Below are 20787 nucleotides of genomic sequence, written 5' to 3'. Positions count from 1 at the left end.
CTCGCGCCGGGCTGCGAACTGCTGGAGACTGGCTCGAACTGGCTGGAGGGATACCAGGTATCGGAACGGGGATGCAAGAGGGTGCCGAGGGCGCTGAAGGGTTCTTGACCATGTCGGAGGTTTGGATCTGGAGCTCAGGTTGCCAATTGTGTGGCTGCTGGGGCTGTAGAAGCACTGGAGGTGAATCTATGGACACTTGGTGACTCTCTTTGCTTCTCTCTCTCTGACTGACTGTAAGTCTGACTCTAAGAACTATAAGAGGTGCTTAGGCAATTCCTGCTGCTGGCGAATCTGCCTGCCTTGCAGCAGGCAAAAAGAAATTTTATGTAATGCGACACTGTTTTCTTACTATGACAATAAATTGAATCTTGAATCACAAGATTGATTGGAACATTGGTTCACAAACTGCCATGGCGCCAAAGATAAATCCAAACAATGTGTTAAATCCGTGTTACACTCCATCCCATCTATTTTCCAAGAGTGTTAACATTTTCTTTGTGCCAGATAAAGCTATGTTCTTTCGGTGTTTATGCAATGGTACCTTTAGTTGCCAGCACAAAATTTTGAACAGATTAGCCTTTATTTGTCCTGATCTCACCACAGTTATACAGATTATAATGAATGACAATTTGCTGCTGAGGGATCCTGCTGAACTCTAAAGCCATCTGTTAAAAATGACCTTTCTCCTTTAGCTGTAGGTTGGATTGAAACGGCATTGGCTTTTTGTCTTTCCTCTTGATCATTTTGAGTCAGACTTCCACAGTGACAGGCAGAAATATGGTAGACATCATGAAGCTCACAATTCTGTCATCCAGTTTTGCATAACTTGTCATAAGTCTGCTTCTCAACAGTATAAAATTTATCATTCGGAATTGTCTCACTTATTCAGATTGACATATTTACATAATTTCCCCCAGAAATATGGTATAAATATGGTAACTTGTCTGAAGATCCAATATTCCCACAATGAATTTTGAAGAGTCATTGATCGGCCAAAAAAAGTATGTGGAAAACACTCTCTCATTTATCTATAATGCAGCAAAATGTTCACATAGTATCACTGTAATAAAAATGAGGCAAGGTGACCCTCCAAGCAAGCAACAGGCTTGAAGGAAAAAAAGTATTTTAAAAAATATTTTATTTAAAGTTTTCCATCCATGTAATTATATATTGTACAGAGTCAAGACTTAATTAAGCTTAAAATTACAATGATTACATGGTATTAACTCCCCCCCCCCCTTACCCACCATCCTCTGACAGCATTGTCTGTTAAATTCTTCCCATGAAAAATAGAATTGAAATTATTGCTTGATATAAATTCATTTCAAAATCAGTGAATGTCAAAGGTTTCTGAAGGTGTTCCCCCGCCCCCCCCTTCTTTGGTTTGCTCTTTGCTTTGTTATTGATGTACAGCTGACTAGCCAATAGGTATTTAAGTCATTGCAAAGATAAAGTACTGAAGATGTTAAAAGTCTGAAATAAAACAGAGAATATCTGAATTTATCAGCAGGGCAAGATGTAAACATGAAGAGGGAAACAGTGTTAATGTTTCTAGTTGATTCACCCTCATCAGATCTTGCAATTGAGTTTTGTCACTGACTTCTGTTTGGGTATGTAAGGGCAGTCTGAGTGAACTTTCTCTCTTAACACAGTGGGAATACTGAGATTGATTCTGACCGGTTTCAAGGACTTCATCCCAAAAGCAAGCTGATTGGTAGATTAATTGTCCACTCTCAATTATGGATGATTGGAGAATCTCTGTGGGATTGAAGGGCATGTGAGAGAGAATCACTTAGAGGGAAATAGGTGGGGAATAGGATTGATGAAATTGGTTTGGGAGACTTGATGCCTGAATGACTTCTTTCTATTACAGTAATATCCCTGTTGGCCAGTATTCAAGCAACCGGCAAAAAAAATAGTGGTAAATAAATAGGTAAAAAATACGAGTTTATAATTGCACCCCACTCCCCTCCAGCAGAGAGTTTGTCAATCCATGCAACACGCAATCTCAAGCAAACAGAAATTCACTTATCCTGCATCTACCAATCCCCATAGGTGCCAGATAACACAGGTTTTACTGTACATAATATCTCAAAGGCTACCTTTTTGCATTGCGAAGTCCTACGCCTGCATGTCAGTGTGAAGCAGCTAACTCCCTCTACTGTCTGTGTGGAGTTTGCATGTCCTCCTTGTCACCACTTGGATTTTTCCCAGATGCCCTAGTTTCCTCCCACATCCCCGAGATTTTCAGGTTGGCAGGTTAACTTGTCTCTGTTAATAGACCTAGTGTACAGAAGAATCTTGTGGGTTGGAGTGGGGGGTGAGGATTTTAATAGAATGTGTGGAGAAAAGGGTTCAGCAAAAATTACTTAGGGAATGGGATTGCTTTGTAAACTGTCACAGATTTGATATGACATTTTTGTTGCAGAAAAATATGAAAACATATGGAAAAAATTCTAGATTTGAAATAATCTGAGAATGTTTCAGCAGGCCCCTGAAGATGGAAGTCAAGATGAGGATATACACAGTTAAAATAGTTTGCTGACAGTCTAGGTCAGGGGTCCCCAAACATTTTAGACCATTGACCCCCTTCATGCAATACTTGATCCAACATCGAACCCCAGGCATGGAATCCCACAGCTGGACTGGGGAGGGGGGGGGGCAAGGGGGGGAGGATGCAAAAGGGGTGACAGTGTTGGTCAAGGGAGGGAGAGAGGGGGCTACTACCAAAGGTACAAAGAACACATCCATCTTTCTTCTACTCTCAGTCTGTCCTCTTGTTTGCTCTTGGCTTATTCAAAGTCAAATACAACATGGTGGCTATCAAGGCCCGCTCTTGCGAGAAGTTGGCCGCACTGCCAACCACGTTATTTTCTGTTGATTCGCCCTTGTTTTCCAATGCAGAAGTTCAATCGACCTCCTACCCCCCACCATTATCAACCCCCTTTTTTACCCCCTGGCATTTATTGACCCCTTGGATAGTCCCATCAGCCCCCCCAGGGGTCGATATGGACAACTTTGTAGATCCCTGGTCGAGGCTCACAAAACATGATAAATTAATCAGAAATATACATTGTTGGTTAAAAAAAAGATTTAAAAAGAACTTGAACAGAATTGGGCAATGTCCATTTTTTTGTGCATTTTTAATTCCTTTGTAATTTCAAGGAAGAGCAAATGAATAAACTTATCAACGTGAAAGCAGAGAAAGGTTGTTTTTTTTTAATCTGAAGTAAGTTTGTGACATGTCACAATGTTACTAAGTTCTAATTGGACACCGGGGATGCTTCTGTCCTACACTTATGGTAACATTTTGATTCATGGATCTGTTTTGCTTTGCCCCCATTATGTTACAATCAGTCAGTGCTGAACAAATTTTGCTTTTCCACATAATTGTGAGTGTTCTATTGCACATATATTCCCATGCTGTATGCCAAAGGGAAATAAGCCCTAGAGCCTTGAATTGAGTGAACCTTGAGACCTGTCTGAAAACTCAAGGGAATGTAGTAAATGAAATGCCCATCAGTTTGTCTCTGTTGAGCCTCCCTGTAATTGACAGCTCAGTGCTTCATTATAAACAGATCACCCACCAACCAGCGACATCGGTCTGAGAGCAGGTGCCATGTCTGTGAAGTGGAGTATACGAGGAGATCAAGACCCTGGAGATGAACATGAATATAACTGAAAGAAAATCAGGTGACTTACAGAAAACTGAAGATCTGTTAATAGCTCAGCCACCAAATTGCACTAGTTGGTTTGTGACTAGAGAGATTCAGTAATTTCTCCTCTGTACTGAATGAAATGAAATCAGCTGCAGTAACATAGGGCAAATTACACACAGCAAAAGTAAATGAAAATTGGCACAAGGCTCTCTGCAAAGTTTATGTGTATTTGAATGCAGTGAAAAAAGGCTTGATTGTTCATCTGAATAAGGCAATGAGTAGTTTAGCCACACCATCCAGGAAAGTAAATGAAAACCATGCATATACTGAAAGACTGGATTACTGGATGATGGGATGGGAAGAAGTGAAATGAGCACGTTGCCTGTCATCATCTACTTTCTGAACTGCGGCCCTCCCTCCCTCTGCTCCTGGAAAAGCAAGAACAGAGATCTCCCATGCCAAAAGCATTTTCATTCAACAGATCATCCTTCACAATTTCCATCAGCTCCAACAAGATTCTACTACCCAATATATATTCCCTTCCCTCCCTTACAGTGTTTTTAAGGCATCACTCTCTACATGGTTCTCTGGTCTGCTCAACTATCCCCACCAGCACTTCTGTTCTTATGACAATTTTCACAGAATTGCCCATTCAGTATTCACAATGTGGTCTCCTTTAATTTAGAGAAAACAAACACAGATTGAGGGATCAGTTTGCAGAGCGCCTGTGTTCAGTCAGACCCTGAGGTTCTGGTTACCTACGATTTAATTCACTGTGTGGGCACAAAATTATTTTCTAGATGGGGAAAAAAATCCATCTAATTTTTTGTTAGCAATTCCACTTGGGCAAGCTTCTGCAAGATGGACTTCTATCAATGTCTTTAGAAGGTGAAAGGAGAAACGAGGAATCAGAAAATCAAGTGAACTGCACTTAGGTAATGCAATTTGCTATTTATTTTTTTTAAATTCAGAGATACAGACCCTTCTGGCCAATGAGCTTGTGACACCCAAACACCCCCATGTGACCCATCAACCTACGAACCCTGTACATCTTTAGAACATGGGAGGAAACAGGAGCACCTGGAAGGAACCTGCGCTGTTATGAGGAGAACATACACATTCCTTATAGACAACGGCGGATTCAAACATGGGTTGTTGGCGCTGTACGTTAATAAAGTACGTTTCTCAACATTGTCTTTATTTTTGTCATGTTTCATCCAAGACAACAGTGATTATATTTCATTAGTAGTTAACTGTTATAGAGCACTTTGGGGACATGCTGCAGTTATAAAATCTGCTGAATAAACTTGAAGGCTTATAAATTGATTTACTGCATTTTAATGTTCCAAATGCAATTTCCAAAAGGCTTGTAAACAGGACAATTATGAGGTTCCCAGAAAACCAGTATCAGACTTCCCTGTGAAATACCATGGTGTCAGTTTCATTGTGGTGCTTCTTTGGTGATTTTGTTGTTCTTACTCTTTAACCCTGTAGTGGTCTCATTGACCACCCCTCCCCCCCCCACCCCACACACACTTTTAAGCCATGTACCACAGTGTGTGAGCATTCTTGTGGTTCATAGGGAGTGTAGTTGCTTTAAAATACCATGATGGGAGGAGTAACTAGCCAACTGTGAGCTGTACCAAATCTCACAGGAGCGAGATTAATCTTGAGGTACAAAACCGAGAGCGACTATCATTTTAGTCTCCATAACTAAAGCAATTAGGCACATGGTAAGGCTCTACTGGAAATCTCAGGAAGTCACAGAACTCAGTGAGGCCAACCAGCTTGAATGTTTTTGCTCTAAATAGCTTGGTTTCAGGGAAATTATGATTTCCATAATCTGGTTGTCAACAATTGTCATTTTTCAGGTCAATGAAGATTAATTCAGGCATTATTCTATTGGATTGTCAGAGTTGGGAGGAAAATGTGCTAGGGCAAACAAAACTCCAGCCGAAAAGTCAGGGGGTTAAATTTCCTGAAGGGTGTTTGGACACATAGATGGGTTAAGCCAGTTTTGAACTGCATGGCATCATTTTCCTCTGCAATCGCGTGAGGGGATTTCTAAACTGAAATCTTGCTTTCCATTATTGCTTATATCATAATTTTATTGGAAGCAAGTTGAGCAAAACTAGCCATTTCTTTCTTTTTAAAATATATTTAATGAGTTTAATCAAAAAAAACATACCAACATATTAATCCAATGGGATGAAATATATGGAAAAATAGATAATTTGTTGTTTTTAACAATACCTTAAGTATACATGTGTTTACGCTTCTTAAACAAATCCATTTTCAAAAGAGAAAAAAAAACAGAGAAGAAAACCCTATTAATCAAACCGCTCCCTCTAAACAAGATTAACTTGCATATCTAATATACATCGGAAATGAAAGATGGCGTGGGGAAACCAAACAACACAACTCAGGAACATCTAGATACCCTGATTCTTTAACTCATGGTAATACACCATGAACGGGGCACACGTCTTATAAAAAAATTCACCTTTGCATCTTTGACATTATATCTGATTTTTTTTCTAAATTTAGGAAGGCCATTACCCTCCTGTAACCATTGAATATAAGTAGTTGGAGGGCTGTCTTTCCATTTCATCAGATTTGCCCATCGAGCTATCAATGAGGTAAACGCTAAAATTCGCTTCCGATGGTCAAAAATATTTCCTCTTCCTGAGAAAATCCAAATCGAGGAATTAAGGGGTGCGGTTCTAATTTGACGTTAAAAAATGATTGATAAAGTTTGAAAATAATTTTCACAAAAGTTTCTAAACTAGGGCAAGACCAGTATCAATGAAGTCTCAAAAATTTTACATGGATCAACATCAGAATAAAAGCAAGATAACTTTTGAAATATGTGCTCTACATCCCATTTTGAATTGCAACAAACAATGTTGCTCACAAAATGAGGATTCATTAATCAAATTCAGGACAATATCTCAGTCCTCATCTGAAAGTGACAAATCCAAGTCATGGTCCCAGTCACTCTTAATCTTAACTAGGGAAACTGTTCTCAAATCCATCAAATGTCTATAAATAATTGATATTGAGAAAATTGAAAGTCAAAAAGTGAATCAAGAATGTTTGTTTCAGAAATCTGTGGAAAATCAGAAAGCTTGGACTGATAGATATCTTAAAAAAAAAGACTATTGGGTAATTAAAAATTTGCCGTCAATTGTTCAAAAGAAGCTAAATTATCTTGGATAAAAAGATCTCTAAAATTATTAATCCCCAGTCTATACCACTCTCTGAAACCTCCATCTGACAAAGAAGGTTAAAAAAAAATGATTAGTTATAATAGGATTGCCAAGACAAAAACGATTGATTCCAAAAAAAATTTAAACTAGGCCCATATTTGCAATATCACTGCTCTCCATGCAGCTCTGGATCACCTTGAAAATAGCAATTCATACAAACAGCTGCTCTTCAATGACTACAGCTCAGCCTTTAACACAATTATTCCCTCAGTGATGGTCAAGAAGCTACAAACTCTAGGCCTCTGTACCCCTCTCAGCAACTGGATCCTTGACTTTCTCATCAGAAGACCACAGTCAGTACAAATTGGAAACAACGTCTCCTCCTAACCGATTATCAACATAAGCATACCCCAAGGAGGAGTGCTTGGCCCACTGCTCTACATGTTACACACGCATGACTCTGTGGCCAGGCACAATTCCAATGCCATCTACAAGTTTGCCGATGATACCACAGTTGTTGGCAGAATCATAAACAGCAACGAGGAAGCGTACGGGAGGCAGATAGATGAGCTCATTGAATAGTGTAAGGATAACAACGTTGCGCTCAATGTCAGCAAAACCAAGGAGGAAGTCAGGGGATCACGACCCAGTCCTCAACAAGCACTCAGTAGGAAAGAGGGTCAAAAAATTTGAATACCTAGATGTCAATGAGGATCTGTCCTGGAGCCTCCACATTGATTCAATCACAAAGCCAGCAGCTACACTTTGTGAGGTTTCTGGGGAAATTCGCTATGTCACCGAACACTCTCAAAAACTTCTGCAGGTTTCTATATGGAGAGCATTCTGGCTGGTTGCATCACTGCCTGGTATGGAGGCGCCAACTCTCAGGACAAGAATAAACTCCAGAGGGTTGTTAACTCAGCCTGCGACATCACAGGCCTCGGACTTCACTCCATTGAGGACATCTACGTGAGATGGTAGCTTAAAAAAGCAGTGTCTATCCTCAATGACCCCCCCCACCACCACCCAGACCACGCCCTATTCACTCTGCTATCATCGAGAAGAAGGACAAGAGCTTAAAGATGAGCACTCAACTGTACAAGGACAGCTTCTCCCCCGCTGCCATCAGATTCCCAAATAATCAATGAACCAAAGACACTGCCTTACTTTGCATGGACTATATTTTTAATATATTTATTGTTGTAAGATGATTATAATATGAATGTTTGCTCTATGATATGGTGCTACAAGACACTGAATTTCATGACTTGTTCATGACAACAAATCCTGATTCTGATTATTGGCATTTTCCATCTATAAAAAAGCTGATCCTGACCCATTCCAATCAGTTCTTCTTTTCAATTATGGGTACAAAAGCTTTTGCTTTGACCTATATTTAAGAATGTGATTCATGAACTGCTGAAGCACTTGTTTAAATCAATGTTCTGATTGTGGAGTGAAATATTGCATTATTTAAGTCATAATTTTATGACCCCCTTCGAAGTATTGGATCTTTATAACCTCAACAAAAGCTATTTTCAAGTTATATCAGTTAAATGTCTGTAAATTCCTGGTATGGCAAAAACATAGGCCTGGCAATCTTCAGACGCTTGGATCATTGAATATATTAAAATGTTGATAACCTAACCATATAAAAGATAAAACTGTCAACAGTAGTGAAAAGCGATGGATGAAGTACATGTTTATTCGTGGTACACATTATGATCACTGTGGAGCTTTCTGATCAGTGTTTATTGTACAGAGCACCATATGGTAAAATATATCATTTGTAGAATATACTAAATGCAGTTTGAACAAAATAAATGATCGATTTAAAATGGGAAAAATGGTGACATTTCTAAATCAAACTGCATTTGCAGTCCAGATTGGAGCAACTTTAATAATAAATCACAAATTTCGTGATACCTGGATGTCAAAAGGGATAGCCTAAAACCTCTGTGCCCTTTGCTTGAAGATATCAATTTCAAATGGGTTATTGACCTTCATCTGGGAAAATATTAATGCAAACATTTTTATTCCTTTGTTGTTGATGTTGCACAATAGCTTCTCCCCTGTATGGCATGTGAGTTCTATTTATGTGTGGATGGCAGTGGATGGAAATGGTTGTGCATATGAATGCAACTTCATGTACACGGGTGTCCGTATACATAGGTGTGTTTTTAATATTGCTTGTATTTGGGTGCATTTATGTGCATGCAAACTTGTTAAATGGAGAATAATCGATGTCTCTGCTTAACACTGTCTGACGAGCATCCAAATATTATAGAGAAACACAAAATCTGCAGATATTGGAATTTTGAGCAAACACTGAGAAGCTAGAGGAACTCAGTAGGCTAGCCTTTTATTTCAGAAGCCTGCCTGCTTTTTACTCATACCTTGAAGAAGGTCTCAGGCATGAACTGTCTGTTATGTATCTTTACCTCCTGTGAATGCTGTGAGACCTGCTGAGTTCCTCTAGCATTTCTGTGTTTTTATTACAATCACAGCATGTTTCACAGCAGCCATGGGTAGAAATGATCAGTCAACGTTTTGATTCAGGACTATTTGGAAACGCTGACTGATCATTTCTAGCCCTGGATGGTGCTTAACCTGCTGAGTTCATCCAGCTTTTCATTATTTAATATTGAACACTAGACTGAGAACTTCAATAGATAGAAATGTCAAAGAAAGAGAAGATGAAGTGACGCAGCAGGACTGGCAGCATCTACGGAGAGTAATGGCTAGTCTGCTCTTCAGTTTGGGATCTTATATCAATGTCGCTTTTGATGAAGTGTCCAGATCTGAAACGTTAACTGACTATTTCCAACTCTGGATGCTGCCTGACCCACTGAGACCCTCTCTTTGCTCACTCAAGATTCCAGCACTTGTAGTTCCTGAGTTTCTCAAATACAAATGTCAGTAGCACACGCGCCGACGCCACTCCCTGACCCAGTGGTGCGCCACCCAGAAGCACAAGTCGTTAACTTGCAGGCTTCTCCTCAGGAGTGAAGGGGAACCTGCGCCATTTTGAGTCGGATGAGTTGGGCAGCGATTTGGCCCATCTAACCGTGCGGTGGCTCGGCCCACTACACCTGGATATTTTTCCATGCAATTATGCTCCTTATATTTAAAACTCTATGGTAATCTTTGACCCCTTAAGCATGCTGAAGTTCCACATACTGACCACTGTTGTTTATATATCTCTGTTTAGTAACACCCTTTTTAAGTAGTTTAGATCCACCACAGAAAATGCTGGAAATATTCAGGAAGCTTCAGAATCAGAATTCATGTGTCAGACTCTTTGAATGAACCATCTTTTTTTCTCTAGTAGCACTTCTTCTCTCTTCAGAGCTGCTGCCTGATCCCTTCATTTTCTGCTTTCACTTCAGTTTTCCAGCATCTGCTTTCTTTCACTTCGCTTCACCGCAAATTCTTCCAACACAGGGGCATGCACACATGATTTGCACTTTAATGAAGTGATGGTCTTCTCTCCTGCTGATGGCTACTATCCTTACCTAATTTCAGATTCATGCTTTGAACCAAAAACTTTGGGGAGTGCAAAGTATACTTCAGGACGTGATGGGTAGTAGTACCCTTGGCTTTAGTTCCAGGAGACCGGTTACATCAAAAATCAAGGATCAGATGGATGAAAGGAAAAGAATCGGTTCCACCTCCATTTTAATTGACTGGAAAAAATTGGACAACATTCTTTCAAGCTGGAGATTCTGACTCACTGACTATTATGCTACTCACTGCACACTGAAGTCTCCCCCAATAAATACAAAACACTGTGCTGTACAGTGGTGCCAGAGTGCAAGACATGTCTGTCAGTCAGCCAGCATTTTATTGTCATTTTTAAAACCAAAAAACAGCCATATAAATGAAATTGCTTTTCTCCAAGACAAGGCGTTACTTAATAACATAATGCTATCCATAAGACCAAGCATAGAAGTGGGCAGAATGGCACCAAAGCAAGGGGCCGCTGCGAGCAACTGCTGCACAGCCATCTCAAAGCATGGCCTCCATCACATCCCAGCCTCCCAGTTACAATTTTATCCCTAACAAATGAAGAACATAACATTACATTTAACTTTAAAAGAAACTACTCATCAGAATATTACAAAAATAACATTGAACAGAACATGTTTATAGACCGAGACCAGTCAATGGGCTCAGTAAGACAGGACACCAATGTCCAGATCAGCATAAAATGACTCCTGGATCAGAAGTTGCTGTTCCCCCGTGTCCAGAGGCTGCTGCACCCTTTCGCCGGTCTGCCATCTGAGGCTTCCGACCACGACCGACCTGCAGATGGTAGTGAAAGTCCTCCAGCCTACTTTTTCAGGGAAATTCCCCTCAGTCTACAGTTCCTCAGAACCTTGGCCCCCAGAACCGGCCGCCACTGAATCTTGCACTCCTGGTCGACACACCCGCCGTGAGTGCCCAAGCCAGGATGTGACCCTCGGACCACCTCCTCGACTCATCGCCGTTCTTTCAGCCCGACATGGCGTCACTGCCAGAGATGCAGAGGCCCTCACTGTCTCACCCCACCTTGAGACTGCCGGCCGCTACCCTGCTAAATCCGACTTTGAGGCACTGCTGACTCGAGCCTTCACCACAGACTCCACTCACTACACCAACTTCCCTGACACGGAGTCTTCATCCGTGATCACCAGTCTGCAACAACCTCTCCGCTGCCAGCCATTTGAGTCGGACCTCAGTGACTTCTCAAGAGGTCTGCTTCCTTTGTGCTGTCTTCTGCATTGCCTTTCCAAATCCCCATGTTTCCAGAGACCGTTCCCAATCCATTCCAGTCTTACTTCACAGCACATACATAGGTAAGTGTAACACCCATGTCTGGAGAGGCCGCTAAAAGCTGCAGCCGCGCTGCCATCTTCCTTTAATCCTAATCCCCAAATGCAATCCCCAAAAAACACTTGTCTATTCCAGTGATTCAGTCTGTCATTAAATGCCATATGCCTTTATTTGGAGATGAAAACACCCTATGATGCAGGTCAATATTTTTCCTTCAAGGAGCAATTCTAATAATAACTTTGCTGACCATTCATCTCATTACCATACATTGCATATTTTTATATTTAAAAAAATTTATGCAAGCATATAATTTGCAGTGTGTGTAAAGTAGTTTCACATGTTTTTAAGATATGGTAGCGATTAGTGAGACATGGTTGCAGGAGGGTTGTGCCTGGCAGTTAATATTCTGGTATTTCGCTGCTTTAAGTATGATAGAAATGGAGGGGTAAGAGGGGGTGGCGTAGCATTGCTTGTCAGGGAAAATATTACAGCGGTGCTGATGCGAGATAGATTGGCGGGCTCGTCAAGGGAGGTGGTATGGGTGGAATTAAAAAATGGAAAAGAAGTTACAATTATAGGGGTGTATTATAGACCACCTAGTGGGAGTGAGAAACAGAGGAGTAAATGTGTAAGGAAATAGCAGAGATTTGTAATAAACACAGGGTTGTGCTAGTGGGGGATTTTAATTTTCCTAATATAGATTGGGAAACACATTCTGTGAAGGGGATGGATGAATTAGAATTTGTAAAATGTGTGCAAGATAGTTTTTTGCAGAAATATGTTGAGGTACCCACTAGAGAAGGGGCAGTGTTGGATCTACTGTTGGGGAATGAGATAGGGCAGGTGACGGAGGTAGGTGTTGGGGAGCACTTTGAATCCAGTGATCATGGTACCATTAGTTTCAATATAATTATGGAAAGGGATAGGTCTGGTCCAAAGATTTTGAGTGGGGGAAAGCCAGATTTGAAGAGATGAGAAGGGATTTGCAGGGAGTGGTTTAGGATTATTTGTTTTATGGGAAGGAGGTAGAGGAGAATTGGAGGTCATTTAAAGGTGAGATTTTGAGGGTGAAGAATCTTTATGTTCCTGTTAGAATAAAAGGCAGAGCCAAAAGTTCAAGAGAGCCATGGTTTTCAAGGGAGATTAGAAATTTGGTTCGAATTAAATACAAGAAACAAGGTGTAAATGAGATGCTTGGAGAATACATGGATTGTAAAAAGAAGCTTAAGAAAGAAATTAGGAAGGTGAAAAGAAGGTACGAGGTGGCTACAGCGAACAGCGTTTTTACAAATATGCATATAGTAAAAAGAGAGTGAAGGATAAAATTGATCTCTTAGAGAATCAGAGCAGACAACTGTGTGCGGAACCGAATGAGATGGGGGAGATATTGAATGAGTTCTTCTCTTCGGTATTCACAAGGGAAAAGGATATAGAATTGTATAGGATAAGAGAAGCAAAAGGGGTAATTATGGAAAATGTAGGGATTAGGAAAGAGGGAGTGTTGGAACTTTTGAGGCATATAAAGGTGAATAAATCTCCGGATCCCAACGGGATTTTCCCCAGGATCTTGAGAGAAGTCAGGGAGGAAATAGCAGAGGCTCTGACAGTGATTTTTCACAATTCACTAGAGGGGGGCATGGTGCCACGGGATTGGTGTTTCACAAATAAGGTTCCTCTGTTTAAAAAGGGCTCCAGGTGTAGGCCTAGCAATTATAGGCCTGTAAGTTTGACTTCGGTGGTCGAAAAACTAATTGAAAGTATTCTTAGCAATAATATATATAAGTATCCAGAGAGGCAGGGACTGATCAGGGACACCCAACATGGGTTTGTGAGGGGAAGCTCATGTTTGACAAATCTTGTTGAATTTTTTGAGGTGGTGACTAGGAAGGTTGATGAGGGTAGAACAGTAGATGTAGTCTATATGGATTTCAGTAAGGCCTTTGATAATGTTCCACATGGAAGGTTGGTAAGGAAGGTTCAGGATCTAGGTATTAATGTTGAGATAATTAAATGGGTTCAACAGTGGCTAGAAGGTAGATGCCAGAGAGTCGTGATGGATAGCTGTCTGTCAGGATGGAGACTGGTCGCAAGCAGTGTGCCTCAGTGATCAATGTTGGGTCCCTTATTAATGAATTAGATAATGGAGTGGTAAAGTGGGTTAGTAAATATATGGATGATACAATAATAGGGGGAGTTGTGGATAGTGAGGATGGTTTTTGGGGACTGTAGAAGGATTTGGACTGCTTAGAAGAGTGGGATGAAAGATGGCAGATGGTGTTTAATACCGATATGTGTGAATGGCTTCATTTTGGGAAGAATAATCAAAACAAGATGTATGCAGTGAAGGGGAGGGCATTGAGGAATGCAGAGGAACAGAGGGATCTTAGAATAATGGTTCATCCTTCTTTGAAAGTGGAATCTCATGTGGATAGAGGGTGAAGAAGGCTTTTGGTATGCTGCCCTTTATAAATCATAGCATAGAATATAGGAGCTGGGAGATGATGTTGAGACTATTCAATACATTGGTGAGGCCAAATTTGGAATACTGTATGCAGTTCTGGTCTCCAAAGTATAGGAATTATATCAATAAGACAGGGAGGGTGCAGAGAAGATTGACTAAAATGTTGCCTGGATTGCAGAATCTAGAATATGGAGAAAGATTGAGTCGACTGGGTCTTTATTCATTGGAGCATAGAAGATTGAGGGGGGATTTGATAGAGGTATATAAAATTATGGGGGAATAGATAGAGTAGATGTGAATAAGCTCTTCCCCTTGAGGGTAGGTTGAGATTGAAATGAGAGGTCATGAGTTAAGGATTAGGGGACAAAAGTTTAGAAGTAACATGAGAGGGAACTTCTTCACTCAGAGTGGTGACTGAGTGGAATGACGTTCCACAAGAGGTGGTTGAAGCAAGGTCAATTTTGTCATTTAAGGAAAAGTTGGATAGGTGCATGGATGTGAGAGGATTGGAGGGTTATGGGCAGAGTGCAGGTAAATGGGACTAGAGGAGATCACTTAAATCAGTATGGATTAGAGTGGATGAGATAGCCTGTTTCCATACTGTAATTGTTTTATGGTGATATGATAAGGCATTGCATTATTCCAATCTTTTTCATGAGAGAACCTTTTTACTGAAGTGGCTCCAGATCTGGAGCAAAAGCAGATGATAAAACTCTCTTGCCCTGATTCCAAATGGATAAATTATTCACATACAGTGCTCTCCGTAAAGTTTGGAATAAATCACTTTCTTTCCTTTATTTGTCCCTGTGTTCCACAATTTTAAGCTTGTAATGAAATAATTCACATGTGATTAAAGTGCATATTTCAGGTTTTATTCAAGGTTATTTGCATATATTTTGGTTTGACCATATTGAAATTTCTGCACGTTTTATACATCGTTCCCTCATTTTAGGACACGATCATTTCAATTTATTTATTTACAGTTTAATTTAGGCATTACAGCATGGTAACATTCCCTTTTGGCCCATGAGCTCGTGCTGCCCGATTATACACAATTGACCTATAATCACAGTACATTTTTTAACAGTGGGAGGAAACCAGAGCCCCCGAGGTAAACACATGCAGAAACAAGGAGAATGTAATAACTCTACAGACTGTGAGGAAATGGACCCCGGGACCCAATAGCTGGCACTATTACAGCAATGCACTAACCGCTATGCTAACCGTGCTGCCCATATTTGGGATATAGCAATGGTGTGTACTGTATATTAAAGTAGTCATGTTTAGTACTTTGTTGTGTTTCCCTTGCATGGAATGACTGCTTGAAGTCTGAGATTCATGGACATCACTAGGTACTGAATAATTTCTTTACCAGGCCTCCTGCTTGTTTAGAGATTTTGTTCTCTTAGGTTTTCCATTCAGCATATGGAAGGTTTGCCCAATTGGATTTAGATCATTTAGCCATTCAAACATATTCCAGTTTTTAGTTTTGAACAGCTCCTTCATTGCTTCAGCAGTATGTTTGGGATCATTGTCTTGCTGTAGGATGAAGGGCCGTCCAATGAGTTTGGAGGCATTTGCTCATACTTGAGCAGATAAGATTTTACTTATGCACCTCACAATTAATTTTACTACTACCATCAGCAGTTACATCATCAATGAAGATACCAGTACCTGTGGCATCCATACACGCCCAAGCCACAACACACCTACTATCATGTTTCACAGATGAGGAGGTATGCTTTTGGTCCTGGGCAGTTCCTTTATGCCTCCATACTTGGCACTTGTCATCACTCTAATACAGGTTAATATTGGTCTCATCTGTCCACTTGACCTATTTCCAGGATTCTTCAGTTTTTTTTTATATGCAGTATTTCTTGGCAAACTGTAACTGGCCATCCTGTTTCTGTGGCTAACGAGTGGTTTATATCTGGCAGTGGAGCCTCTATATTTCTGTTCATGAAGTCTTCTGTGGACAGTCATCATTAACACATCCACAATGCCTCCTAAGCAGTGTTATTAATCTGTTGAACAGGTGCTTAGGGATTTTATTCATACTGATGAGAATTCTTCGGTCATCAGCAATGGAGAGGTCTTCCTTGGCCTACCAAGTCCCTTTGCGATTACTGAGCTCACCAGTACACTCTTTCTTCTTAATGATGTTCCTTTCTTTCTTTTTCAACTTTTTTATTAATCATATTATAGGTAACTAATACATAAGGAGAATAGGAGTACAACATCAGAGGGGAAAAAATATCACTATAAGGCATCTTTTGATATAATATATTGCATTATACCACAATTAACAAATATGTTCTCATCTCCTCAAACTGAAATCTTTAAAAAAAATGTTTATTTTAATTATATAAAACACCTAAGGTTTGGATGTTGTCTCATAATGTTTTATTCTTGTTGTTCAACCACATAATGGCTTCTTTGACTTTCACTGGTACAACTCTGGTCCTCATGTTGAGAAATGGCAACTGCGGACTCTAAAGGTGATCAAAAACTTGGAAGCAAGGCTTGCTTATACCAGTACCAATGAAGCAATGCAACATACCTGAGTACTCAGAAACACCTGTGAAGCCAAATGTCCTAAACATTATAGTGCCCTGAAATGGGGGAGCTATGTATAAAAAATGCTGTAATTTCTACATGGTCAAATCAAAATGTATATAAATAATCTTTTATAAAATTTGGAATGTGCACTTTAATCACAAGTGAATTTAAAGCAGTGGAGCACAGGGGCAAATAGAGGGGAAAAAAAGTGTCTTTGTCCCAGACATTATGAAGGGTACTGTAGATGTGGATTGTTCTGAATGAGCTTGGCAGTTTTGGTGCCAAATGCACCCTAAGAGACTTCAGTTTATGCAAATATTTATGTATGTATTTATTTATTTGTTTGCATTTATTGTCTTTTTAATTCAGTTAAGTACCTTAATACAGGTAAATGGTTGTTTTTTTTAACAAAATACCTGTTCAGCTTCAGCAAGTAAGAGTTTTGATGCATACTGTATTCATATTGTGCAATGTAACAATAAATATAATTATCATTGAAATAAAGCCATGGTAGAAGTCTCTTTCTAGCTGGCATGCTATTGGGACAGGAGCTAGGTCCTCATTTTATTTTAGAATTTATATAAATAACTTGGATGAAGTCATGAAAGCAAATAGTTGCTAAATTTATTGATGACACCATGATAGGTTGGAAAAAAAATAGCAAAGAGGACAGGAGATTTCACAGGGATACTTTTAGGACAAGTAAATGGGCAAAGATCAGACAAATAATATCATGTGAGAAAATGTAAAATTGTCCATTTTGGCAGGAAAATGAAATATAAACGTATTATTTCAATGGTGAAGATTGCTTAATTCTGAGTCAGATGTAATTGGGTTTCTTCTTTGGCTTGGCTTCGTGGACGAAGATTTATGGAGGGGTAAATGTCCACGTCAGCTGCAGGCTCGTTTGTGGCTGACAAGTCCGATGCGGGACAGGCAGACGTGGTTGCAGCGGTTGCAGGGGAAAATTTGTTGGTTGGGGTTGGGTGTTGGGTTTTTCCTCCTTTGTCTTTTGACAGTGAGGTGGGCTCTGCGGTCTTCTTCAAAGGAGGTTGCTGCCCGCCGAACTGTGAGGCCCCAAAATGCAAGGTTGGAGGCGATATCAGCCCACTGGCGGTGGTCAATGTGGCAGGCACCAAGAGATTTCTTTAGGCAGTCCTTGTACCTCTTCTTTGGTGCACCTCTGACTCGATGGCCAGTGGAGAGCTCGCCATATAACACGATCTTGGGAAGGCGATGGTCCTCCATTCTAGAGACGTGACCTACCCAGCGCAGTTGGATCTTTAACAGCGTGGATTCGATGCTGTCGGCCTCTGCCATCTCGAGTACTTCACATTGGAGCATAATGTGTAAAAGACAAATATACAGGTACAGCATCAATTTTGAGGGGTATTGAATGGAAGAGTCATTATACCTAACAAATCAAATCACAGCACTCATCCTCCTATTTAAGGGTGAAAAGGTTAGACAGTCTAGACTTGTGTTACTAGCGTTTAGAAGAGTAAACGTGAACTTGATTTAAATATAAGGTCTTGTGAATCCTGGAGATGGAGAGAAATTTTCCTCTTGTGAAATAATTTGGAACTAGGGAATCATTATTTCAAAGATCCAGGATGCCATTTACCATTTAAAGTAAAAAGGAGACAATTCTTTCTTTCAGAAGATCACGAGTGTTTGAATTCACAAAAGACTTTGATAATTTTAAGATGGAGGTAGATAGACAAGTAAGAAGGTGAGAAGTTTTGATGGGCAATCCAGAATCACAATCAGATCACCTAAGGTCTTATTGAACAGTAGAACAGGATTTGGTCCAGAAATAGAGATGAAGATACATAGAATGCCACATAATATTATTTGTACAGCAAATGGTTTACCACAAATAGTAAATAGTAGCTAAAACAGGGACAATCACATAGTTCATGGAAAAACAGAGAAAATCCCATCTTTTAGGGAAAAATGGATGTCATACTAAAGTTAAAAAAAACATTTAAAAGGGCCCTGTGATTGACACTGTGCATACTGACCATCAAGTACTCATTTGTACTAAGTTTGTGAACCAGTTGAAAATACAGCACTGGCAATGACAGGAGAGGAGTAGAGTTAATTCTGGGGTTACTTGTGCAAAGACCTTGCACAAATGCAATTTTGAAAATTTTATGCTGCAAACTTCTGTATCCTATTATTCTATGAGCTACCAAGTGCTTGGTATTATCTGTGTCAATATTATATTGCTACATGTGTAGATTTGCCTTTGTTATTATACACCAACGTGGAGCTATTGGTTAATTATACTTGACATTGCAAAGGGTTTAGAACAATAAAGAACTGTTCTGAACATTCAGTCAGGAGATGGACCAGTAGAAAAAAAATGTCATGGGGTCGAATGGCCTCCCTCCCATTCCCAATTTTCAAAGAAAGAATAGAGAAAACAACTGTGAGAACATGAGGCCAAGTTACCAGGAAGCTGTGACCACTGTGTGTGCATCAGGGGAGCAGACTTATGATATTAAAGTTCAGCTAAAGCGACACATGGGATAACTGTCGGTATCCTGTGGCCCAAAGGAGGATCTGGTTTTTTTAAATCCCCTTCCTTAAATAAAATCCATCAACATAACACAATCTTACAAATGTCTTCAATCGAACACCAAGCCAGCAGAATCTTAAACTATTTAATGATGCACCAGTTATCCATATATTCAACAACTGGACTGAATTACCCTCTATCCATTCCCCTCCACAGCATATATATATATATATATATATATATTTATCTCAAAAATATGTGTATTTTAATCATTGGGATTTTATTACCTGTAATCTGGATGATGGCTCAACATTCATACTCCTATCTCTATCGAATTCAACAGGACAATTCTCAGGTTACTTTGAGGGGCACCCATTCAGGCCATGAAACCAGTCCCTATTGACTTAGGTCACTACGTTGCCTGGTTACCAGCACAAGATTGAGAATGAAAAGCCACCTTGCCAGTCCTTTCCCAAGAAATCAATATGACAGGTTTGATAGTGGTGACACGAGAGAACCAGAAAAAGCACAAAATTACTATCGAAGCTATTTTGTGAAAGTCTCAGGAAAAGATTAGCTTTAGCCATATAATTCAGGCCCTGTCATGTTTCACTTCCCTTCCCTGCCTTCCTTTTCTTCTCGTTTACTTCACTGATTTTCGAGGTACTGCAAACAGCCGCCGAACAACTTGGCAGTGCATTTTCTGCAATGTAATATCCCCTTGATGGGACAATAGGAAAATAGGAGAATTTTTTTGTTCCCTTTCTTTTGCACCAAATCGAAAATTACAGGCTGGCTTTAAGGGAATAGAAGCCCTTGATATTCATGACCTCTGCTGACACCCCTTTCGTCACTTGTCAGCTCTTAAAAGGGGTATTTAATTGTGAATCTTTGGTGGTGACAAGGTAAGTGTCTGGTATTCTTGCACAGCCTTTCACTGGAGTCTTCTGCAGCCTGCCAAGAGCCAGTTAACTCTTCCATCCCCCTTGCAGTGAGATGCAATATTTCACAGTCCTTTAAGACAACATTAAAAACTGAATGTGGCATTCATTGACTAATTTCTTGGTGGCATGGAATTTGCACATCGAACCAATAAGAATTCATGGATGACATGGAAAAGTATAGTGTAGAAGATATAATAATTGAAACATTCAGAAATGGCAGAAGGCCAGCCAGCCCCCATTTCCACATTCAATTAGGTGATACTTGATCAAGACATCAACTCAATTATTCTTGTCCTTGCCTTCTATCTCTTGATACCCTTACCTAAAACAGCTCTAACGATCTTCATCCTGAAAGCTCCAATTATCCCAGAGTCTGCCGATTTTTGTGGTGGAGTATCACAGATTTCTACAATGGAGTCTCATTTGTTTCAAGTACTTTTTGTGAAGATCTTATATGGCATTTTAGCAGTGTTTTTTTTTTACCCATTGAATAGCTGAAGATAAAGTTGTTCTATTATAACAATTATAATGGATTTATCCCACATATTAAGCAATGTCCATATGCACCAAAATTCTTAATTGCTGCAACTGAACAGATACTTTGAAAAGATAATTG

General features: G+C 39.9%; 1 long non-coding RNA gene across 1 annotated transcript in view; it reads right to left on the bottom strand.

The window, feature by feature from the left end:
* Positions 1–20787, bottom strand: part of LOC138737610 (uncharacterized) — a 47521-nt gene that overhangs the window by 22096 nt on the left and 4638 nt on the right. The window lies entirely within an intron of this gene.

The sequence above is a fragment of the Narcine bancroftii genome, chromosome 6 (assembly GCF_036971445.1).
Source record: "Narcine bancroftii isolate sNarBan1 chromosome 6, sNarBan1.hap1, whole genome shotgun sequence".
Taxonomy (NCBI): Eukaryota; Metazoa; Chordata; class Chondrichthyes; order Torpediniformes; family Narcinidae; genus Narcine; species Narcine bancroftii.
Note: the sequence above shows the minus strand (reverse complement) of the source record. Positions and strands in the feature narration are given on the sequence as shown.